This window comes from Rhinopithecus roxellana, chromosome 13, assembly GCF_007565055.1.
Source record: "Rhinopithecus roxellana isolate Shanxi Qingling chromosome 13, ASM756505v1, whole genome shotgun sequence".
In the NCBI taxonomy this organism is placed as follows: Eukaryota; Metazoa; Chordata; class Mammalia; order Primates; family Cercopithecidae; genus Rhinopithecus; species Rhinopithecus roxellana.
In genome coordinates, this window is record NC_044561.1 from 67,444,669 (window position 1) to 67,471,932 (window position 27,264).

The window sequence follows — 27,264 nt, forward strand, 5'->3', positions numbered from 1 at the left end:
TAGTCTTCTTGGTAAGTGTCAGATATTTGGCCAAGTATCAGAACTATTTCTCTAAGAAAAAGAATTGTACAGTTAGAGGCATTTAAGGGTTGGAACTGAGTTTCAGAGATTTTATCATCTTTGAATTACAAAGCACAGGAATTTAATAAAAAATGCTTTGTTCTAATGTGAACGGAATTTTAAGTAATTCATCACTGAGTGAAAAGAAACTTGTTTCTTTTTTTCTTTTTGATGATTAGAAAACCAGTACACAACATCCCCATATAGCTGTTTAATATATTTCAGAGATTAAAAAAATACTCTCCTACTTGAGAAATTTTTCCTATGTCTCTAACATAGACATAAATGCTTCATTTAGATGGAATTATCCTTTTTTCTTCAAAGTAATGAATTTCATATTAATACCACTTACATGTCATTGACAGGTCTGTAGTAGTTTTATATTTCAGTAATCCAGGTTCCTTAAGCATTTCTCCATATACCTTCATTAGAACCCTGTCCCAATTTTCCCTGATCAGTTTACTCATGATTCCAGGTCAACACTAAGTAATTAATTAACTCTATTTTGTATTTAAAATACAAATAGAGTTTGTATTTAAAATTTGCTACTTCTCCAGTCAAGAGGTAAAGACAATATTCTCTCCTTGGATTTGGGCTGGTCTTAGAGAGTTCTTAGCCCAAAACAATGCAATAGATGACTGGGACTTTTAAGAACATCTAAGAACTTCCAAGCTAGAACTTAAGGGACCTTGCAGCTTGGGCCTGGACTATCTGAAACACTTTCTCTAGAAGCCCTTAACTGCAATGTATAAATTCTAATTAAGTCATGACTCCCAACTGAGTCTAGCCTGCTAGCCATCCCACAACCTGAGAGTAAAACTGTCTTGGACCATCTAACCCAGCCCATATGCCAAGTGAATACTGCTTTGTGAATTGCTGTTGGAACCATGTAAAAATAAACAACAAACAAGTCCTCTAGTTTAGCCCTTCCTGAATTCCTGATCCATAGAACCATAAAATATAATGAATATGTTTTCTTCAATGCCTCTGAGGCTTGGAGGTAATTAAGTAGAACAAGCTACTTCCTTTTTGAGAGGATGGGAGTGGATTCAGGTTATATAGCTTTAGAGTAGTTCACAGAAATACTTTTAAGTATCACACCTTTCTCATATTCACAGATGGTGCTAATCACTTTATTGAAATCACACCTCTGTCACAGATCTAACAGATACTGCTTGATGAGGATGAAATCTGGTAGGTTAAAATGTGCTTCAGAAAATAGGTGATGAAAATCTGTGATAAGGATTTTTAAAAATTATACTTAATTCAGAACTACACAAAGGCAGGATCTTCACATAAAGTAAGTCCATCCAATTTTTAGATTACAAAGAATGTATACATATTTTGTGTCTACATACAGATACATAGGCATATTTTGTAAAATAGAACATTTGTATCAAAACTAACTTGTATACATGATCAAACAATTGAATTAATGTTGTGACACACACAATCATACATACACATTTTGTGTGTGTAGTATATGCATGTGTGATGTGTGGCTTGTATGTATCACAATTATTTTATTGATTTGTTATACTTGTACATGCATAAAGGTTAGTTTTGATACAAATCTTCTATCTTACACATACATACTTTCAATTAGTTACTAAGGTTTTTCTCTAAGTTGATGTGGATCTTTCTAACCTGGCCTTTATCCATATCAGTTCTAGAACTATTTTGCCAACTCAAGCCTCTGTGCCTTTGCAAATACTTGTCCTTCGGTTTAGATGGAATATACATAGTTTTCTTCATCATCCTGTGCAACAGGTATTTTCAAAAGGTTTCTAAAGTACATTAATTTAAATAAATTAAGAAAAGTTTAATTGATTTGATATTGGCAAAGTATATTGATGCTATTTAGCATTTTTGTGTATAGGGAAGAATATGCAGCTAGCAAGTTTATCTAACTTATATTTCTTAAATTTCTTATCGATCTCCTCCCATCGGGCCCCTCCTCCAACACTAAGGATTACAATTCAACATGAGATGGTGAGGACACAGAGCCAAACCGTAAGTCTGCTTGTTTTACCATTGTGAAACCCTGTCTGAGATTGGTGAGTTTCATGCATCAACAATGTAGTATTATTTTTCCAGCCTGCTCTTCAGTTGAAGTAGTTGTACGTGGACGATGTTAGCTCTATGAAGATTGTGCTTTTGCTATAGTTTACTAATTTGTTAGTCTCACATTAGTTTTGAAAATATTTAATTACATATGTTCATTGAAAAATACTTATAAGCCATTATATATTATTTATACATCTACTTATAAAGGCTGATATTGCCAGAACCATCTTCCCCTTCCCCAAAGATAAAGAATACACATCAACTGTCACTTGATTAAAATGAAATTTGGGATAAATCCAAAATAAAAATGTATTTAAAAGATAACTTTGTTTTTCAAAAAACTTGTTAATTAATTGCTTACAACTTTTATGTGCTAGCTCTGCCCCTGGGTTCTATACTTATAAAGTTTCCAAGCTCAGCTGAAGCCCCTTACCACTATTTTGACAATTGATGGTGCAAAACTAAATTTTCAAAATATTGTGAATTGTCTATAATTCAGAAATCAAAAATTTTATGTAAGTATAAAAACAGGCATTCTGATATTTCTGAGTGTCTTAACATAGCTATCACAACTTTTTCTGAGTTGAGTTTATATTATATATTCTTCACTCTATCATCTTACTTTTTTTTTTTTTTTGAGACGGAGTTTCTCTCTGTCACCCAGGCTGGAGTGCAATGGCGTGGACTTGGCTCACTGCAAGCTCCGCCTCTGGGTTCAAGTGATTCTTCTGCCTCAGTGTCTTGAGTAACTGGGATTACAGGCGCCCCTCCACCACACCTGGCTAATTTTTGTATTTTTATAACCAAATATTGTTTTTATATCTAGCTATTTATCTAACAGTAAAAAAAAGATTTTGTCACAGAGTAAGCTTGGCACCAGTTCCCATACCATGGTTCCCCACGTGGTGAAAGACAGGACTTGATGTCATTTGTGTGTGCAGTAGGGTGACAATATAGGAACAAAATCTCTAAGTTATGAAATTTGGAGCTTTTATAGCATGACAGGTGCATTTTTTGAAGAGCGATCTTTCTCTGGAATGAAAAACATGAAATCCTCTTTGGGGAAAGGAGAAGAATATCTCTAAGTTTTTATTATCATTTGAAATACAAGCAAATATCTGCATGGTAGAAAAGCTCCAGAAAATACACAGTCTCTAAATTCCAAGGCTTCTTTTTCATTAAGCCATACTTTAAGCTTGATTGCCATTAATATAATATTTAACCATAAACAAACTTTAAAATATTCATGGAGAGTTGTCAGCAAGTCTCCAGAAGAGAGAGTTGGGGAGAGAAATGAGAGAGAGAGACAGAGAGAGAGAGAGAGAATGCTAAAACAGACAACTCAACTAAAAAAAATTAATGCATCAGCACTTAGAAATCGGAATTACCAGAACAGACACGTTATATAAAATTAACATGTTTTAAATATTTGGAATCTATACAAGGTAAAGTATAAAACACTGAAGAAAGAAACAAAAAAGAACAAACCCAACAATGAAAGGGTATTCCATGCCCAGGGAATAAAAAAATTGATATTGTTAAAATGATCATTTTATCCAAAGCAACCTGTAAATCCACACAATCCCTAGCAAAATACCAATAAAATTCTTCACAGAGATAGAAAAAAATCTTAAAATGTGTATGGAACCGCAACAGACCTCTGATAGCCAAAGCAATCGGAGCAAAAAGAACAAAGTTGGAGGCATCACCCTACCTGACTTGAAAATATACTACAAAACTATAGTAAACAAATTAGCACAGTACTGGCATAAAAACAGACATACAGAATAATGGAACATAATAGAGAACCCAGATATAAACTCACATGTTTACGGCCAACTCTTTAAAGACAAAGGCGTTAATAATATGCAATGGGGAAAGCACAGTCTCCAATAAATGTTGTAAAGAAAACTGAATTACCTTATGTGGAAGAACAAAACTAGACCCTTATCTCTCATATGCAAAACTCAAATCAAAATGGATTAAAGACTTAAATCTACAACCTGAAACTGAAATTACCGGAAGAAAATACAGGGGGAACACTCCCAGACATTAGTCTGGGGAAACATTTTCGTATAAGACTTCAAAAGCACAGGCAAACAAAGCAACAACGAACAGATGAGATCATCTTCTACACAATAAGAACAGCAACAACAGCAACAACAAAAACAATCAAAAGTGAAAGGCAATCCACAGAACGGGAGAAAATATTTTCAAAGTATCCATCTGTCAAGAGGTTAATAACAAGAATATATAAAGCTCAAACAACTCAGTAGCAAAAATAATAATAATAATAATCTGACTTAAAAATGAGCAAAATATCTGAGTAGACATTTCTTAAAAGAAGTCATACAAATGGTCAACAGGTTTAAGAAAAAATGTTAAAACATTAGTAATCATCAGAGAAACACAAATCAAAATCAAAATCACAAGAAATCTTCTGACCCAGCTAAAATTTGTTGTTGTTGTTGTTGTTTTGTTTTCATTTTTTTGAGACGGAGTCTCGCTCTGTCGCCCAGGCTGGAGTGCAGTGGCGGGATCTCGGCTCACTGCAAGCTCCGCCTCCCGGGTTCCCGCCATTCTCCTGCCTCAGCCTCGCGAGTAGCTGGGACTACAGGCGCCGCCACCAAACCTGGCTAATTTTTTGTATTTTTAGTAGAGATGGGGTTTCACCGAGTTAGCCAGGACGGTCTCGATCTCCTGACCTCGTGATCTGCCCGCCTCACCCTCCCAAAGTGTTGGGATTACAGGCGTGAGCCACCGCGCCCGGCCTGACCCAGTTAAAATGGTTTTTATCCAAGGACAGGCAATAACAGATGCTGGTGACAGTGTGTAGAAAGGGGAACCCTCATACACTGTTTTTGGGAATGTATTATTACAGCCACTATGGAAAACTGTACGAGAGTTCCTCAAAAAACTAAAATAGAACTATCATATGATTCTGCAGTTCTGCTAACGTGTATTTATCCAAAAGAAAGGAAAAAAAATTGTCAGAGATATCTGAACTTCCATATTTATTGTAGCACTATTCACAATAGACGAACTATGAGATCAACCTAAGTGTCCAAAAGTTGGTAAATGAATAAAAATCCTTGGTGTTAGATACACAATGGACTATTATTCCGCCATAATATAAAATGAACAATTCTGTCATTTTCATCAACATGAATGGAAATGGAGGTTGTTACATGAAGAGAATAAGGCCAGCACAGAAAGACAAATGTTGCATATTCTCACTCGTAATTTGTCTTTATGGGGGCTTTATGGGGGCTTAAATAGTGAATCTCATGAAGTTAAAAGAGTAGTTTGGTGGTTACCAGTGGTCAGAAAGGATAAAAGAAAGGATAGGATGAAGAAAGGTTGATTAATAGGTCCAAATATACTGTTTGATATAAGAAATAAGACCTAGTGTTTGATAGGTAAATAGGATGGCTGTAGTTTACCATAATCTATTGTGTGTTTCAAAATATCTGGAAGATAGCAATTAAAATATTTCTAGCATAATGAGAAGCCAAATATTGCAGATGATGGATGTTCCGAGTACACTGATTTGATCTTTACAAAATACTTGGATGTGTTAAATTATCTACAGGTATCCTAGAAATGTGTACCTCTAATATGGAAAATTCTAAATTAGAGAATTGAGAATCAGTTTAACACACAAGAATAAAACAGACACTATTTTAAAAATGTCATGCTAATTGTCAAATAGAACTTCTAGAAATATAATTTGTGATCATTGAAATTTTTTAAATGGATACATTAAATAGCATATTAGAGACAGGTGAAAAAATAAACTAGAGGATAGAATGAAAGAAAGTATCCTAAAATCAGAACAGATAAATAAAATACAGAAAAAAATAAGTGAAATATAAGTTAACAGACTCTAAATGGCACTCTCTGATTAGCTATAACAAAATCCAAGAGAAGAGAATAGAGAGAATGAGGGAGAAGTAATTTTAGAAAGATAATAATTGAGAAATTTTTCCAAATTGGTAAAAGGCATGGATCCTTATAATTCAGAAGCATAATTATTTTAAGTAGAAAAAAACTGAAGAGGATGCCAGGGAAAAACTCAAAACAGGCAGAAAAAGTAGATCTTGAATACAACAGAGAGAAAGTACTGATTACCTTCAAAGGAATAAAAATGAAACCAGTAACAGTTTCACAGCTATAACAATAAGAGCCAGCGTAATAGTCTAATAGCCAGCGAAATCATTATTATCAGGAAAAATAACTGTTTTCTTAGATGTACTATAAATTAAAAACATGAAATAGCTATTTTGTTTTGTTCTATGGTCACATAAGAGATTCTGATGAAATTATTAGGATCTCTTATGTGTCCATAGAACACACACACAAAAACATTTGCAAAAACTTTAAATTTGTGTACTTCAAGAGCCCGTTTTGGCTCTAGACGTGCGCTCTGCGATTCAAGCTGCTTTACGGAAATGGGTGAGTAATGATCCTACTTTTTAAGTATTTCTTGTAATATATAGTATATAGTGCCTTTCTTAAAAAAATCAGTGGTATTGATTTTATTAAAGGCATCATCACTCACTACACACACATGCTAAGACAATTTACATACTCACAATATTATTTATCCTTTTTACAGATGGTTCATAGGCATTCCAAACATCCACTAACTCAAGTAAATAATGTTTGCATTAGATTCATACGTAGACATGAAGAAACCTTTTCATAAGGCATAATATATTGGTGGAGGGAGGAGTGGAATGGGTGATAGATTTGCTCTCCTGTTACTAGTAATGCTTTTTGATGTTTCAAAATATGTTTCTAAAGAAATTTGTACAGAACAGTGATTCTTTAACTTTAGAGTTCACATACAACTTAATATGGCAAAGGATATATTAATTACCTATAAAACTTCTTCTGTCTAGCTATTGAACATTTTGGTACATGTAATATGTTTTTTTTTTTTTAAGTGAAATGATCTTTGCTTCAATCTCTTCACCCAAAATTGACTATATGGTGAGAGTTACATAATTGTTGATGACATTGGTCCTGTAATTAGATTGTCTGCCTGATTTGAATTTTAGTTCCACTGTTGTCTTGCTCTTGGACAAAGGAGATGTTGTTTCAGTCCCTAGATAGACAGTTTTCTTTATAAATGTTTAGCCTCACTTTTTCCCCATACCTAACTACAGAATAAGAATAGTAGAAACCTCTTAGGTTTGTTGTCAGTATCAAAGATTAAATTAATTTACATCATTTAATTAAGTTACTAAACTATTCAAGAACTATTAGCACTCATTATTATTGTTCTAAATGGTTGGCCACTCGTGTTCTGTCTCATTTAGAAGAAGAGCTCAATTATTTCAAAACAGAATTAGTGTTAACTGAGTGAATTTTATAGGCAACATTATTTGACTAAATCAAAGGTGTATTTACTTATATTACATATATAAACATTTCTTAATTCTGCACTTTATATAAGTGAATATATGACTTAGAAAAATACTCATGGATATATTTTGAAAACACATTCAGATATTAAACTATTAATCTTAAATATATACATCTTTGATTGAAAGACATGCATTTTGATTTGCATGTATTGACAATTTGTGTTAAATTTCAAACCAAAAATTTCTTGTATTGTCTTCATTTTGCTCTGAAAATTTTTTTAATCAAAATTAAAATGTTATGACTAAGGGTAGTCCTACTAAATTTAAACATCGCAAATCTAATAATACAGAGAGCTAGGCTAAAAGAAACTTTGAGCAAAATGTCAGTTTTGAATAGAAATGACACATCTGCTGGAAACATCCCCACATTTTCCAAAACCAAGAGACAAAATCATCTAGAATTCTGTTCACTGAAAAAAAAAGTATTTTCCCACTAAAAAGGGAATGATTGGTTTATGCAAATTACTTCTAATATATAATTGTATACATCAGAAAAATAAATGCAGTACAAATTTAATGTTAATTTATATAGTCAATTTAAAAACTATTGAAAATAATGAATATTTCATAGCTGTATGGAGATTAATCTACTGAATGATTAAAATGTTTATAGTTTTCAGTTTCAAAGATGGATAAAAATACGACAGGAAATAAAAAATAAATAATAGAGATCATCTCACTGCTCCAACCTCATTTCAAGATATTTCAGGATTTAATATAAAAACAATTTATGCTATAATGTTGCCTACAGAAAGCAGTTAATTGCTCTGAGGAATGTTTGTAGGGCACATTTCAGAAAATATATTTAAAGGCTTAGTCACCAAAATAATTTTAAATCATGATCAACGTATTTTACTACATTCAATAATAAATATAATTTAACTTGTTCTAGATCATTAAAAATCATTATTATAACTATTGATTTTTGCAGTTTCCCCTTTTCTAAACCTTGACCAATGATTCTCAACTAATTCTGAAGACAATTGCCTGTATATTCATTCTTGCTGTCAATTTATCAATAGTTTCATTGAATGTTCCTTTGTCATTATTTTAGGAGACAAGTGATTGCATCTCTTACTGACTATATTATCTTTGGCAGGTTAATTATCCCTTCTGAATTAGGAGGCAAACTTTATATATGCATGCATGCATGTTTATATGCTAATGCAAATTACCTACTACTTGACAATCTTTATTCAAGCATTCCATACTATTTATCTAACTCCACAAACATTTAAAAAAGTATTTCGGGCCGGGCGCGGTGGCTCAAGCCTGTAATCCCAGCACTTTGGGAGGCCGAGACGGGCGGATCACGAGGTCATGGAGATCGAGACCATCCTGGCTAATACGGTGAAACCCCGTCTCTACTAAAAAAATACAAAAAACTAGCCGGGCGAGGTGGCGGGCGCCTGTAGTCCCAGCTACTCGGGAGGCTGAGGCAGGAGAATGGCGTAAACCTGGGAGGCGGAGCTTGCAGTGAGCTGAGATCCGGCCACTGCACTCCAGCCTGGGCGGACAGAGCGAGACTCCGTCTCAAAAAAAAAAAAAAAAAAAAAAAAAAAAAAAAAATCATTTTGAGCCAGGAACTATTTTAGATGCTGAGGAGTCATCAGTGAGCAGCTAAATTTTGGAACTCATCCAGTATACATTTTAAGGGGAGAGGTTTTGGCCTTGTGTGTGTATGTGTGTGTGGGGGGGGGTGGGTCTGTTTGTGTGTGCCTGTGTGTGTGTGCCTGTGTGTGTGTGTGTGTGTGTGTGTGTGTGTGTCTGTTAGGTAGTAATTAGGACAGAAAAATAAAGCAAAAGACAACAGAGGGAGAGTGGCACCATTTTAGAAAGGGTGATAAAAGACAAGGACACTTAGGAGGTGGCATTGGAGCAGAGATTTGAATGAAGTGAGTGAATCACATGTGTAACAAGGGAAGGAGTCAGAATTTAGTTAGCTGCTAGCCTGATTGAAGAGGTATACACACCGAGGTGGAGAGGAAGGAGGTAGGACCAGAGAAATAACCATGGGGCTGGCATCGTAGAGGTTCCTTTAAACCATGAAAATAATTTTGGGTTTTTCCTAAATTTGATAGGAATCCAGAGTGAGTTTCATTCAAAATATTAATAAGGATGCATTGGATTTAATTTACAGTTATTTTCAAGTATTGTGGTGACTGAAAGCAGTCCTTATGACAAGGGTAAAGAAGTTACCAAACTCCCCTTTATTACATTAAACAAAATCCACTTGCTGAAATGTAAATTTACTTCATTTCCTTCTAGATTCGGTCAGTTGGAAAACACTTTTTTAGCGTCTTGGTCTTCTGTATATAGAGGGTGTTTTTTAATTGAAGTGTTGCAAAGCTTTTTCCTTTTTTTCCTAGTTGATTTCATCCCTTTCTATGCTTTCTCTAATTTAATTTGAGAGGGAGAAAATGTTTGGTGCTAATTAATTCAACTTTGGGTGTTTGGTTTTATTTTGTTTTAGACCATAGCTTTTATTCTTCTACATGGAAATAACTATGACAACAATTAAGCATCCCTCATCATCCTGTGGGATAATCTTACTGAAAATTTGAGGGTCACTTTGAAGGTACATTATGATTTTTCCTGACTAGAATCCTTGCTAGAGCAACTGTGGGAATTTACAGAACTTGCTTTATAAAGATAGTGCCATAATCTCTTTTCCAGAAATATAATATTTATATTCACAAGCAAACAAGTATATTATAAGAAATGCAAGGTTTGTTTTGTTTATTACTATATCAATTTTTGCTATAAAATGGCATTAGATTTTTCTTTCTTTAATTATTTATTAAAAGTTTGTGATGCTCCACTGTTCTACGTGCTGGGGAAACAGCACTTAGTTGAAAAACAAAAACAAAAACAAAAAACAAAATAAGACAAAACAAAACAGTGAAGCCCTTTCTTTCACAGAGATTATGTAATTTATATATTTCAGAATGCACTGAAACTTTTTTGGGGGAGGAATGTATGTAACACATTTCTGCAAAATGCTACCATCCTCTCAATTCATTCATAAATTGAATTAATGAACATGAATCTCATTAGTCATCCGCCAATAATAGTATCAAATAGAACATGGATTGTATTCTGAAAGTGTAAAAAAATTTTACAAAATATGCCTCTGTCTCAAAAATTGATGATCTACAATAAAGCTAAAAATTTGCCTATTCTATGTAAGAAAATTACTCTATACAGTATCAAGATTTCTGTAATGCCCATGAGTCTTGATTTACTAAATGTGATGGTCCGTTCAATTGCCTAAGATAAAGAAAGCGTCTTAGCAAATTCCAGAGCTTTATGAAGAACAGCAACTCACTCTGCTGTTTTGCAGAAGAGAGTCGACACTCGATGTTCTCAATCAATGGAAAAGGGGTTTGAAAACAGGTCACACATGCTTTTGTCCTTAAGCAGGTGGTTAGTACCATTCTGCATTTTCATAGGCTCAATACACGTTTCCCTTCTCCAGATACTGACAGAAATTATTATAAGTAGTTCTGGGGCGAGCAATTATAAACCAAAATTTATTCTCCATGGCATTTATTAATCTTTACTAAAGTCAAATGAATCTCAATAAAAATGATTTTAATTTCTAACTCATAATTTCTCCCAAACTGAATAATATAAGGGCTTCCTCAAAATTCTATTAAAAGCTATATATTACTTCAACCTGTGTATTTTTTTAAATGGAAACTGACCTTTAAAAACATATATTTTTTAATCTTGTGGAACCTAAAGCTAAAAAGACAGAAAGTTCCAGTTCAAGAGGTATAAAATGTACTCTTATTTCCAATATATAGTCACTGCTAGTCCTTAAAACTCGAATTTGTAATTATTCTTCAGTGAGGGCTTTACAATTTAAGATTCTAAAGATTTTTCACTTCAGGATGGATCCTAGTGGAAGTTCTCAGATGAAAATCTTACATATTTACAAGAAAAAATTTAATAAGCCAAAATGCATCTTTGACCATTTTATTTTAGTTATTAAGACAATGCATTTCCAATATGATTTCTGTCCAGAAAATGAATAAATGCTCAGGGTAGTAACTTAAGATACATAATGAATTACTTCCTTAAAAGGTGATTTTTATTTAATTCACGGACAGATATATTTTGTTTGTTAAAGTATTATCAAAATAAATATATTTCAAAGGATTTATTTGAATTCAGTTATTCAATATGAACATTTAAAGATCACTGAAAGTAGTATAAATTGTTATTAAACAAAGAAATTAGAATATTAAAAATAAACACTCTGAAAGGTGCACAAAGAGAGAAATGTTTCCTTTTCTAAAATTACATGAAAATAAAAAAAGTATTTGTTAAGAACAGATGAAGATATTTTTAGGTAGCTATAGGAAAGAATAATTTTTCTAAGCAAACTTTTACATAAGTTCTAAGATTTCTAATGATATAAAAATTATCCTTCTGCAACCAGGGGTGGTACCAGAATCCAACTTAGACATTTACCATATCTTCAGGTTCTCTCTTTGACTTTGGTATTTTACAGTAGAGTGTATACGTGAAACAACAGGACCTGTTTATTACACATTATTTGAAAATGTGTTCAGTAATCCTGAATGAGTTGAGTTGCACGAAATACACTGATATAGTTTTCTTTTTTTTTTAACTTTTGTTTTGTGTCTTTCAATTTTAAGTGACAATTTTGTTTGGCCAGAATGAAATGCAGGGGAACGTGTCTACTAAGTGCCCCTTTTCTAGAATAGGAAACATAAAAGTTAAAATGTTCAGCCTTCTCAATCAGATAATCTGAACTGGCTTTGAATCTCCGAGTACGTATTTTGACTTCGATGACCATGTACCTCTGAGAGTTAAATTGGAGAATTCTTGAATATTATTTATCAAATAATTTTAGAAATCAACATAGATCATGAGCATGTGTTTATTTTGTTGTTTGTTATGCACTCAGAATCACGTATTATGTGAAATAGTCTGTATAACTACTATATCCCTTTATAGCTTATAATTAAATTTTAAAAGTAGGTGTAACATTCTTATTTTTATATAATTAATGTTACCTTTTTGTTATTAAATCTTTTTCATAGCCTTTGGAAAATAAAATATAAACTCAAATCACCTAATTTTGCACATTCCTTTTTTTTTAAACAATAGATGTGTGTTTTGGTTTTAAAGACAGCCTCAGTGGTGTGATTGATAGAAAGTTGTTGTCAGACAAAATCACGTCCATACCTGTGATAGCTGATATGGAGTGTCAACTTGATTGGATTGAAGGATGCAAAGTTAAGGTGTTGCCAAAGGAGATTAACATTTGAGTCAGTGAACTGGGAGAGGCAGAGCCACCCTCAATCTGAGTGGGCACCATCTAATCAGTTGGCAGCACAGCTAGGATAAAAGCAGGCAGAGGAATGTGGAGGGACTAGACTGGCTAAGCCTTCCGGCCTCCATCTTTCTCCTGTGCTGGATGTTTCCTGCCCTTGAACCTTGGACTTCCAAGTTCTTCAGTTTTTGGACTCTGGACTTACACCAGTGGTTTGCCAGAGGCTCTCAGGCCTTACAGCCACAGACTGAAGGCTGCACTGTTGGCTTCCCTACTTTTGAGGTTTTGGGACTTGGACTGGCTTCCTTGCTCCTCAGCTTGCAGACGGCCTACTGTGGAACCTAACCTTGTGATCATGTGAGTCAATATTCTTTAATAAACTCCCCTACAAATATACATCTACCCTATTAGTCCTGTCCCTCTGGAGAACCCTAATACGATACCTGGCTTATAAAATACAATATCTGACTTATAAAATAGAAAATATAATTTCTTAGGATAAGTTCAAGGATTAAAGGATTAAATTGTATGGGACAAGAACAATTGTATTTTCCCCTAGAAATAAAGTTTTAGTTAGATTAATATATATGCTTATTCAATAGGAAAAACGTAAGGCAAATACATGATAAAGGACAGCATAAATGTTTGCCAGGTTCCCAGTACATGTTCTTTTAAAATGGTATTCTATTTAGCATATTTTTAAAATAGCATTTCACTAATTTTTTTAAGCAGACAATAATTCACATTTGGAAATGATCTTATTTCTCTGAGAGCAGACGTATGTTTGAAATACTTCTTCCTTGAATAAAATTTGTGAACAGATTAGGAATCTAACTTACATTCAGATAACAATGAAAGGGCATGAGTGAAAGAATACATTCAAATAAAGTATAGAGGCGTGTTCCATGACTACCTATAATGTGATAAATAGAAATCATTAGGTAACTATGAAGCTACAATGATGCTTAGGGTTTCTAGGCATAAAGGGAAGGAGTCGGTGACTCACGCCTGTAATCCCAGCACTTTGGGAGGCCGAGGCGGGCGGATCACGAGGTCAGGAGATCAAGACCATCCTGGCTAACACGGTGAAACCCCGTCTCTACTAAAAAAAATACAAAAAACTAGCCGGGCGAGGTGGCGGGCGCCTGTAGTCCCAGCTACTCGGGAGGCTGAGGCAGGAGAATGGCGTAAACCTGGGAGGCGGAGCTTGCAGTGAGCTGAGATCCGGCCACTGCACTCCAGCCTGGGCGGCAGAGCGAGACTCCGTCTCAAAAAAAAAATTAAAAAAATAAAAAAAATTAAAAAAAAACTCAAATAGAAAAGCGCTTTTAATAAAAGAGATTATTATAAATATAGTCTCCTCTGAAAAAAATCAACAATTGCTGAGTGAGAAATAAAGTACCATTTATTTTAACTGAAACCAGGTTTCCTGAGTATATGATAAGCAACTATAGTTTGGGATAAAACACTGGATAAATGTATGTGTGTCATGCTTTATTTATATAATAAATACCTTCTGGAAAAAGCACATTGACTAAACTGTTTTTGGATAAATCATAGTTTACATACACAAAGGGATTTTTTATCTGAATTGCAAGAGTGTGCATTGTTTATGAGGCAAATAGTTTGTTTTGAGCAAGAATGTCCTTTTTTTCATTTTAAATATGGATTTTACATACTGGGTTTATTTCAAGAGAAACAGACCCATTTTGATGAGTAATAGATATTTCTGACATAACATTCTGACACATTTAAAATACTTACTTGCCAAACAATTACATACATTACATAGTGTTTTGTACTCACGATTAAAAAAGAATTTCAAGTGATACTGTATGAAAACATTACTGAATGCCAAGTAAAGAACATGCTCTAAAAATAGCCTCCTTAATACAGAGTTTTCAATAGGAGATTCACAGAAACAAATAAGAATATTTATTAAGAATATTAAGAACAATTAAGAATATATATTAATACTTATTAGAATAGATAAGGTTTCTTTTATTATTTTCCAACTTATATACTCATACAGGTTATTTATTCATTTTTTTTTTTCTGGTTAATGTCTCTGGTTACTAAGGTTTACCATGTGAGATCATATTCTTATGCAACAAATATACTTATAGAAAATAATATAATTTGTACAAAGAAAATTTTAATCGTGAAAAAGGAAAAGTATAATTGAAATGAGATTACTATATATAAATGTCTTAATTTAAGATATTAAATAGGTACTAATTAATTAAAATATTAAATTAACTTTAGTAATTGAAATGATGATGAAGTAATATTTATGTTAATAAAAGTAAGCAAATTGTAATATTTCTGCATTATGAAGAGATTTGGAAATAGAAACAATTGCTTTTTTTTATTATAGTAGTTTATACAGTCCTCCAGAAAGAAGTCAAAGACATTTCTCAGGATAAAAAGCTCAAAACTTCTCAATTTTGTTGCTTTATTTAGGGAGCAAAGAATAAGTCTCAAATTTCGGGGGTTTCACTGTATTTTAAGATCTGTCTGATGAGACTAACAGTACGTGTAGTTTGGAATGATTTATTTTTCTGTCTGAAACAGATTTTCTTATTCCTTACAGCTATTTGTTACATTTCACAGTTCTTCACGAACATGAACAGTTTTATTGTAATTAGGTAATGGCGCAGTTCTGCAAGGGGATCCCTGAATCTACTTACATTGAATGGTAGGAAATTCTCTGAGGAGATCTGTAGTTTACGTTCAGGGAGTGAGCGTGGCAACATTTTCTCTCATTTCAGAACTTTGCTTAGCTCATTTGTAAGCAAATGTAAGATTTCCTCTAGTTTTAGAGTCCTAAGTATTTAGCGTTCTTTAAATTTCTCTCATGTGTAAAGTGGAAGCTTTGCAATACATTATGTAAATAATTTTTACGTTTCCTCACAGTTTCCATTTAATTAAGTCGACTTCCCTTTTTAAACAGGCAAAGTTTCTGTTACCAAATTGTTCTCTGTAACATTATTATCTATACATTGTCCAAACAATATACAAAATGTTTATTTTTTCATGTCATCATTTGCCAGTTCAAAAATTATTTTAACTGTTTTGGGTTTTATAATGTACTGCACTTGTTGAATTTAAAGCTAGAAGACTAAAGGGTCATATACGGAACCAGTGATATTTGAATCATGAAGAAATATTAAATTAGTAGGGGAAACTAGAGTTTTTATAGAACCTATCAGTGCTGTCACCTCAGAGAAAAACTTCTCTGTGTGGTGCTATTGTTCTTTTGACTACTTTTAAATAAAAGTATTTATTTATTTATTTACTTTTTAATTTTTTGAGATGAAGTCTTGCTCTGTCGCCCAGGCTGGAGTGCTGTGGCCCCATCTCAGGTCACTGCAACCTCTGCCTCTCAGGTTCAAGTGATTCCCCTGCCTCAGACTTCTGAGTAGCTGGGATTCCAGGCAAGCGCCACCACGCCCGGCTAATTTTTGTATTTTTAGTAGAGACGGAGTTTCACCATGTTGGTCAGGCTGGTCTCGAACTCCTGACTTTGTGATCTGCCTGCCTCTGCCTCCCAGAGTGTTGGGATTACAAGAGTGAGCCACTGTGCCTGACCGACTACTTTTATTTTTGATGAAACTTCATCTACTTTAAAATATCGGCTTTCTGTTTTTCAAGGGCCAGCTTACTTTCAGTCCCCATATCGAGGAGACTGCGAAATGGAATTTAGTAATATGCCAGCAAATCGTGACTGAATATGAACATCTACTTAGAATTCACAGATCATTTTTGTTTAGAAAAGCAAATCAAATTTCAGATTTCTGGCTTTTAGTCTCCTGAATATTTTTATTTCTTCTTTTTAATTTTGCCCGTAAAGAGTTACTTCTATTTTTTGGTGAAGTAGTAACCTATATTTCCACAAAATGTTGACAAGCTTCATAATAGGAGTTATTACATTAAAACCTTTATATTCATAACTCAAAAACAGACAGACTTCTCTTTGTATAAGAACTTGGTGAAACTTAAATTGCCAAGGTAGCTTTGCATGCCTCTTCCTTGTGTTTTTCAATGTCATCTACAGCACCTCTTCTCTGTCACACGAATACTGAGTAGCGGCGGGGCGTGGTGACTCACCCCTGGAATCCCAGCACTTTGGGAGGCCAAGGCCGGCGGATCACGAGGTCAGAAGATTGAGACCATCCTGGCTCACACGGTGAAACCCTGTCTCTACTAAAAATACAAAAAACACCACAGGCGTGGTGGCGGCGCCTGTAGTCCCAGCTATTCCGGAGACTGAGGCAGGAGAATGGCGTGAACCCGGGAGGCGGAGCTTGCAGTGAGCGGAGACCGCGCCACTGCACTCCAGCCTGGGCCTGGGCGGCAGAGCGAGACTCCATCTCAAAAATAAATAAATAAATAAAGATTAAAATAAAAAAATTGAGTAGCTTAGCCCAAATTGCAGAAACATTTTTAGGGCAAATTATGTGGCTTTAGTTCTTTTCCTACACAAGCTACCTTAATGTGAACTTTTTAACCTGACAAGGTCTTGAACCTGAAAATAGGCAAATAAAAAGAAACGTGGTGAAATACAAAAAAAAAGTTAGTCTTCCCTAATGATCAGAATGTAACAAAGGAGGGACATTTTTCTTGATAGAGAAAGAGGAACACTTGTAATTACTCAGACCCAATGTTTGACATTTTAGAATATATCTATATTAATAGGGAAAAAAAACAAGGCTTGTGCCTGAAATGTTTAGATTGTTCAGATAAAATGTGTTTGTTAAAACTTTTATCTTCATTTTTCTTGTGTTGAAATTTACATTATTATAAGTTTGAACCTTATTCTGCAGATAATGCCTCTAGTAGTTTTGTCTAAGGCTAGAGATATAATAGTTATTTTTAACTGTAAGTATTCACAGAGTGCACTTAAACTGTGATCTCTCTCACCTCTGTCTTGTGAGTAACTGTGTATTTCGCAATACTAGCAATACTTTGAATGAATATCTTTTCAGTTGTATTGGTTTGCATCTTAGTTTCATCAGTAAAACAAGTAGATATAAATGTGACTTGATTACTCTGTTCTGTACCTATTAACATAGTTTAAATAAGGAAAAATGAGAACTTTTACTAACAGTGGTCAATCTCAGTCATTTATATCAATACAGTAATCTATGCATATATAAGCATAACCAGCATCAAGTGCTATGAGTATATATATATTGCAAATTCCCAGCCATCTTTCTGTGGCATATTCACTATGTAAATTATGTGTTTAACTTTTAAATTATTTACTGAAATCAAGATTCTGTTGGAATGATGTTACATATTCACTGATTCCAAGTCAACAACTTGTTCTGGTCTTTCTGAAATATCTCCTAGGTTGTTAGCTGGCCAGAAATCCCTGGATTTAAGTTTTGCTTTTCCCATCTGTCCTTCTAATCAGTCAGCTTTCTCTGCCAATGAATGTTTTCCTAGTTGATTTCCCTTAGTTCTCACGTTGTGTGATAAGCTGAGGCTTTGACATGGCAATAGACTCTTAAAATAAAGTTCAGGCCTCTTACAAAATAGAAAATAAAACTGAGATAGCTAAGGAAATTTGCCATTGAAAACGTATCTTTCCACTTGCCTTTAAAGCATCTGTACTGAATTAAGTGAGGTCTAGATGTTATGGGAATGGCATCTAGATTTCGGATCTTATATTATGGTCATTACTATTTATGTAGCATTAAATATTTTAGCTCTTTTAGATTCTGCACCCTAAGGAAAACAACTTTACCATCTATGTTCAGATTTTTATGTTGTGGAAATTAAATAATTATAACAATACTGGCTATATAAATGTCACAGATCTCAATATGAGAAAACAAATATAGCAAAATAAAAAATAAATATTATTTCATTAAGCAAATCTATATAGTAGAATAAAATATATGATATGAACAAAAAACAAAGTTCAATACGTTTAACATCCTGAAATAATATTCTGTTTTACTTTTTTATTGCAAAACTTAAAATTACATATGTGACCTACATTTATGTCTCATATTGTATTTCTTTTGGAGATCTCAGCTCCAGAATGTTGCAAGAGATTGACATAATGGCTGTGAAGATTTTTCTATTGACCTTCAATTCCCTGTACTTACTTGCACTATATATATATATATATATATATATATATATATATATATATTTTTTTTTTTTTTTTTTTCTTTTTGGCAAATCACACTCATCATATGTTAAACTTGGGTTAGTTAACCCATATGATAATATTAAAAACAACTCGATTTAACCTGAGATTATTATATAAATATCCTACTTGAGAGGCAGACACATTTTTGCTATATTTCTTTGAATATGACTGACATACCTTTAGTTAGAGGCCAGTGTTCTTCATGCAAAGTTTTATGTCAACCACCAGGACCAGAAGTCCAAATACTTCTGTCCAATTCATCTTGATATTAGAGTCACTACGGTAAACACAACACAGTCAATCACGGGATGGAAGAGTGCTTTTACTCATGTACTCAAAACAGAGTGAGACAAATCCCTATTGCATGCATAGATCTCCCATGGTTGGTGCCCCCCACAACTCAGAGCAACTACCCTACATGCACGCCTCTAAAACCACAGTACAAAGACCTTGACTCACGCTGCATGGAATCTGAAATGCTGAAGCTGAGGGTGTGTCTAAGGACCATCGACACACATGTGCAGGCTCTTTATCTCTTGTTGAGGAAGCGTTCCAGGTCCATGGTCTCTTCCTATATGGCTGGGTAACATTCCAAAGACTGTGCACATAAGACTGCTCTTCACTAAATGTTTTATTTTCATCCCTCATTTCTTGGAACTAGAAAGGTGAAAGGAAACATTTTACATTCTACTTTGGGGCTATAGATATTGTAAAAAGAATCTGTTCATTTTTTATTTTGTAAGATAGTTTTTGAAATATTTTAATGGTGAAATTATTTAGAATTATACTGGTTTGATACTGTTTTAATAAATTTGTTGAGGTGTAAAGTTGCCTATATTACACACACACACACACACACACACACACAGACACACACATATATTTCAGCAAGAATTTGTTTTGAGCAATCTAAAATCAAATACAACACATGAAATTGGAGTTTTGGGTATGAATTTAAAAAGGCAAGAAATAAAAGTAAAACAAAATCTTCTGAATGTAACCATTGTGTAAGTAGTCATGTCATGTTTTTCTAATGCAAAATTCAAAAAATATTCCCATACTTTACACTTGCTGTTCTCTTACAGTTTTTTAAATGGTATTTTAAAATGCAGGTATCCAGTGTTTTCAGTAAGTGACTTTTATCTATCCTGAAGTGGTTTCAGATGAGTAAAATATCTCAGACTACAAGAAATAATTCTGTTCTTGACTAAGAAAAAAAGATGTATTAGAATACTTAGAGAAAATTTTTTTTCAAGAAATTGTTATAATAAAAAAGGTGTACTACTTGTTCATATTCTGGTTAATTAGATTGTAGCACTGACACTTCATTCTGTGTGACAGTGGAAATATGCCTAAGTAACATGCCCAGTAATCTATTACTTGGATTTCTCATGACTATTGCTTTTGTTCAGTAAATTATATAGCCGCTAAGTATGAGAAAATGGAACTAAAAAAATTAATTCTTTAAAATAGTAACTAAAAGGGAATAATATCTATTGTAGCTTTAAACTTTTAGTATTCTTTCTTTGAGATACTGTATAACAAATATAATTTATCTGAGAATGTTAAAATGTAACATTTTAGAAATTAACTTTTATTTTAATAGAATGTAATAAAAAGCAAAAAAAGAACATTTCCTTTAATAGAATATGTTATTCTATCATTCAAATACATTAACTTAACATGTCCTTTGATAGAATATGTTATGAAAATAATAGAAAAGATGTAATGAATACAAGTATATAGAAGCCATTATATAATTTATTAATATTTATTCCTATTATATGTAATTTTGTTCTTGACTACATAGGGAAAATACATAATTACTCAACTTATTTCTTTGAGCTTCCCAGCATGAATCCTCTAATTTTGTCTACCTTCAGTCAGAACTTCCCTGTCTCACCCCTACCAGCTCCCTGCCTTCTCCAAATTCAGCCTGTGCCTCCAATCTGAACACTCCCCATTTCCTGCTTCAGACCCCAGGTCAAGATAATCACCCATAGATTCCTATGCACTTCTCTGATATGGGAAATCTAACTGCGTACCATATCTGTGTGTAGATTGTGAGGCAGTGATGTGTAGAAACTATGGACTGTTTCAGCACCTGAGTACATAATCTATGCAAAACCTATGCATCCTTAAAAATATAGTCTAATAGACCTTTTTTGTCATTTCCACACAAAAAGAATCACTTACAGTGGTTTGTAATTTTTTGTGAACTTCTAACATTTACTACTCTTTAAGAAACCTGACAGAATGAATACCTCTGATGAGTAAACTAGACACTGCAGGGGAATCTTAAAAACAGAGATGCCTTCTTCCTTGGAGCTTTTATTCCAGTGGGGGAGACAGATAATAAATAAGAAAATGAAATATTACAACACAATTTACAGAACATTAGACACTGCATTGTTCATAAATTGCAGTGACTCAGGTAGTCCTACCAGTAAATTACACCTTAGAATGAAATACTTTAATAAACTAAGCAGATTGCTTTATCCTTAACCCTAAAGAGGGAATAGTCATGCTGAGAATATAAAGATATCAACTGAGCTTGAGGAAGAGAGAATAGTATTCTTGGAGTTTAAGGGGCACTAACTAGAGTAAGCTGCCACAGCAAGGAGTTTTAGATAGTCATAGAACATGTTTCAAGAGCCAAAAAGTATTTTGGACTTTTGATATGATGAGGGGTGTAAAAGCCAACAGATTGCAAAGTTGTCCAGGAAGTGGCTCAATGAACTTTGTCACTTTACTTTGAGCTGGCAGCAATGCCAAGTTGTCACTGAAAATGACCTCTCTTAACTTAGAAGTACTACTGCATATTGTTTGCTGAAAATTCTGTTAAAAACAAAACATACTTTATAAAGAATTTATGTAATATTCACTTTTTTATATTCATAAGCATCTCTGTAACAGTGTCAGTTTTAGATTTATAATAGTTGAATTTTTAAAATTCTGCTTAAGGTCAAATTTTAAGTAAAGGAACTTTCAAATAATTACAACTGAATTGTCAGTAGAATTGTCTTCTATGGTTTTCTAAAATTCTAGTTTAATACTTCTAAATTCAAATATTGACTTTAAAAGATAAAAAAACAAAATTGATTTTGAATAAATATTTGATTTCAGTAATTATATTTGTCATCAGCTCCTCCTTTCAATTAATATCTCTTAGAGAATCTATCCTTATCTCAGTTTTCACGCTGATAATGATAAGTAGCTGGATGCAGTTGTTGGAGACTTCGAGACACTTCTGAAAGGTCTTGGAAGGTTTCATTTAATCTGATGCTTCATGTTCCTCAAGCTGGGTTTTTTGGAAATTCTGAGTAGCCCATCTGGAATTTCTGTAGGAAAGAAAATCGTGATAAGAAACGGAGACCTGAACTGTGTTTAGAATTTATTTGTAAATGACAAGGAAATCCATGAATAGGTCCCTCAAACATGTGGCAGGACACATTTGCATATAGAGTTATTAATGTATACAGTAGTTAGGTAACAACACGTTTCAGGAAATCTGTAAAATTTTAATCCAGAAAATAATGTACACAAAAATATGATGAATAATTTTTAAATTATTTCTAAACTTGCCCTGACATTCCTGTATCTATACCAAAAAGATATCTTTAACTTAGTCTTTCTAAGGAGTTAGCATAATAAATTGAAGTGAAATAAATGGTGTACTCAGTTAAACAATCAATATTCATATCAGTTATTAGTAAAACATTGACTTTATTTATCCTCACAACTTCTCTTCATCTGCCAGTAAAGTCACCCATGAAATTTATTAATAGAATGTATATGTTTTAGAAAATATTGCACTTTTTTTTTGCTGTAGTGTTTCTAGTTCCAACATTCTAGGAGCAGATTTTAGTAACTAACAGAAATGTGAATGTTCATAATGTAATTCATATGAATCTTTTCCAAAGCAAAATTTCAATGGGCAAAAATATATGATTATTCAGGAGCAATGTCATAGTATTACAGTAATTTTCAACAAATCATATGCAAAATTCATGTAAGCAGAATAGACTTGTATTAGTCTTTTCTCACACTGCTAATAAAGACATACCCTAGACTGGGTAATTTATAAAGAAAAACAGATTGAATGAACTCACAGTTCCACATGGCTAAGAAGGCCTCACAATCATGGTGGAAGGTGAAGGAGGAGCAAAGGCACATTTTACATGATGACAGGCAAGAGGGCATGTGCAGGGGAACTGCCGTATATAAAACCATCAGATCTTGTGAGATTTTTCACTATCACCAGCATGGGAAAACCTGCCCCTGTGATTCAATTACCTCCCACTGGGTCCCTCCCAAGACACATAGGGATTATGGGAACTGCAGTTCAAGATGATATTTGCATGTGGACACAGCCAAACCATATCAAGACTCATACACACACACACACACACACACACACACACACTTAATGAATTTCACACATGCACATTCAAAATATGAAGACATTGGAAGGGACAAAAGAGTCAACAATTCAGACCATACCTGTTTGCCTCTTTAAAAAAGCATTTTAGAGATAGGGACTCAATCTATTGTCCAGGATAGAGTACAGTGGTGAGATCATAGCTCACTGCTGCCTGAAATTCCTGGGCTCAAGCAATCCTTCCTTCTTAGCCTCCCAACCTTAAGTAGTTAGGACTGTAGGTGCGTGCCACCACACCCAGCTATTGCTTTTTAAAAACTTTTTAGTAGAGATGGGGTTTCCCTCTGTTGTCCAGGCTAGTCTGGAATTCCTGGCCTAAAGCTGAACTACTTCCTCAACTTCCCAAAGGGCACACCTGGCCTTACCTCTTTTTACTTTTTCTTTTTCTTTTCAATAAAAAAAGAACCCATTTTATTGATAATTTTGCATCTATGTTCATTAGGGATATTAGTCGGAAGCTTTCTTCATGTGTCTGTCAGGTTTTGGTATCAGGCTGATGCTGGCTTCATAGAGTGAGTTAGGAAGAAGCTTCTTCTTTTAGATTTTTTTAAATAGTTTCAGCAATTGGTATCAGTTCTTCTGGTAGAATTTGACTCTGAATCTATCTTGTTCTGGGTCTGTTTTAGTTGGTAAATTCTTTATTACTGATTCAATTTCAGAAACTGATAATGGCCTATTCAAGGTTTCAATTTATGCAAGGATTGAATCTTTTCCCGATTCAATCTTGGGAGATTGTGTTCTAGGAAGAATTTATCCATTTCCTCTAGATTTTCTAATTTGTGTGCAAAGAGTTGTTAATAATACTCTGATGATCTTTTGTATTTCTGTAAGATCAGTTGTAATACCACCTTTGTCATTTCTGATTGTGATTAATTGGTTCTTCTCTTTCTTTTTGTTTGTTAATACAGCAAAGGGTCTATCAATCTTATTTATTTTTTCACTAATCATCAGATACATGCAAATTAAGACCACAATGAGATACCAGTCAAGGATGACTATTACTAAAAAGTCCAAAACCACATATGCTGGTGAGGCCACAGAGCAAAGGGAACACTTATATATTGTTGGCGAAAATGTAATTTAGTTCAGCCACTGTGAAAAGAAATCTGGAAATTTTTCACAGAACGTATAGAAAAGTTGCAGTTTCACTCAGTTATCCCACTACTGGTTATATACCCAAAACAAAACAAATTCTATCAAAAAGACACATGCCCTTGTATGTTTATTGCTGTGCTATCACAGTAGTGAAGACATAGAATCAGTCCAGATGCCCATCAATAGTAGATTGGATAAAGAAAATGTGGTATAGATACACCATGGAATACTATACTACCATATAAAACAATGAAATCATGTCTTTTGTGGCAATGTAGTTGGAGATGGAAGCCATAATCCTAAGCAAATTAAGACAGAAACAGAAAACCAAATAGTGCATGTTATGACTTCTAAGTGGGAGTTAAACATTCAGCACTCATGTACATAATTATGGGAACAATAGAGACAACCAACTCAGAGGGTGGTGGCGGGGGGTGGAATTAAAAAATTACCTATCAGGTACTATGTTCACAACTTAGGTGACAGAATTTTTACCCCAAACTGAAGTTACCCCAAACTTCAGCATCATACAAAATTTCCATGTAACATATCTGCAGATGTTAGGTTAAATAAATAAAAGTTGAAGAAAAAAAAAAGCAAAATGTGCTCAGAGGTCTTACAAAGCCGACTTCCAGTCTTGTCTTATTACTAGGAGATGTGTCACACACACTCCTCTAAATGGAATGTACTCAGAGAAAAAGAGATTGTGGAAATAAATTAGATCAGTGAGTTAATGGTGTCTGCCATTTCCTAATTATTTATATTAGCTTAAAGTTTCTCTGAACATTTGGGTTATGCCAAACTGAACAGCCAATTACTACTTGTTTAGCACTCCTGAGTCTCACCCATTCTATTCTGGTAGAGCCTTTCTGTCATTGTGAGAACAAAAATGCCTTTGCGCATTTTCGAATAATTCATAGCCTGAAGTCACCTACATTGAAAATCACTTAGTTAATTTTATACGCAGTCATGCAGCATTTAACGCTGGGAGACACTTTCTGAGAAATTCACTCCTGGGTCATTTTGCCATTGCTCGAGCATCATAGAGTGTACTTTACACAGAATAGGATGGTACAGTCTACTACACACCTAGGCTATGAGGTATAGACTATTGCTCCTAAGCTACAAACCTGTACAGCATGTTACTGCACTGAATATTGTAGGTAACTGTAATCCAACAGTAAATATTTATGTGTCTAAACATAGATAAATATAGTACAGTAAAAACATAGTATAACAGATACAAAAATATTACCAGACTTATGTAGAGCATTTAACATGAATCGAGGTAGCAGGACTGGAAATTGCTCTGGGTGAGTCGGCGTGTGAGGGGTGAGTGACTGAGAAGGACTAGGATATTGCTGTGCATGGCTATAGGGCTGCTATAAACACTGTACACTTAGGCTACACTACATTTATAAAAACTTTTCTTTCTTTAATAATAAGTTAATCTCACTATAGCTTTTTTACTTTATAACTTCTCAATTTTTTTGTAATAACACTTAGCTTAAAACACAAATACATGGTATGGCTGTATAACACTTTTCCCCTATATCCTTATTCTATAAGCTTCTTCCTATATTTACATTTTTTTATTTTTTACTTTTTGAACTTTTAAATTAAAAATTAAAGCAGAAACAGATATTAGCCTAGGCTACACGGGGGCAGGATCATCAAATATCACTATCTCTCATCTCCACATTTTGTCCCACTGGAAGGTCTTCAGGCGCAATAACATATCTGCAGCCATCATTCCCTATAATAACAATTTCTTCTTCTGCAATACCTCCTGTAAAACCTACTTAAGGCTGCTTTACAGTCAACTTTTTAAATCTAAGTCAAAGGAGTACACTCTAAAATAACAATAAAATTATAGTAAATAAATACATAAACCAATAACGTAGTTATTTATTATCAGTATCAAGTAGTATGTACTGTACATAACTGTATGTGCAATACCTTTATGCAACTGGAAGCACACTACGTTGTGAATAATGAATTGTGCTATGACTTTATAATGGTTAAGATGTATCTGGGCAACAGGCATTTTTAGCTTCATTATAATCTTACCGGACCACCTTCATATATGTGGTACATCAAGGACCAAAACACTGTTATTCAGAGCATGGCTGTATTTTCAGATCCAAAAAGTAGTTATTATAGTATCTCCTTTCTGTAAAATGGTCTAGAATTATTTAATACCTGGATTTAAAAAGAACATACAATAATGAGGCACATAATTGAGGTAATCAGCAAAATAAAGCTAGTGAGACTTAAGTTCATATAAAGTTGATCACTAAGTTTTACCTTAGTTTTAACAAAAAGAAAACATCTTGAAACACAAACTAAGCCTTAATTAAAATTTCGGTCTAGACCGTGGTTATCTTAAATGCACTTTTTCTCCTACTGCAATTCTTCTCTTCTTCCCACAACTAAACATCGGTAGTGACATGTTGCCTTCTATCTACTCAGTACATGAGTATTACTAGCACTGTTAGTTCTTTCCAAATTCCTCTTTTCTTTTCTCTCCTTTTCACTCATCCTCAGTTTTCTTTCTCTGTTCACCATCCATCAACAGTTTCCAGGAAATTTTCTCTCAATAATGTTGCAGAATGATTTGTTTTGTTACTTTGTAGTGGATATTATTGACTTAAAATGAGCCAATATGTTACTTCTCTCTGGGCTACCAGCATTT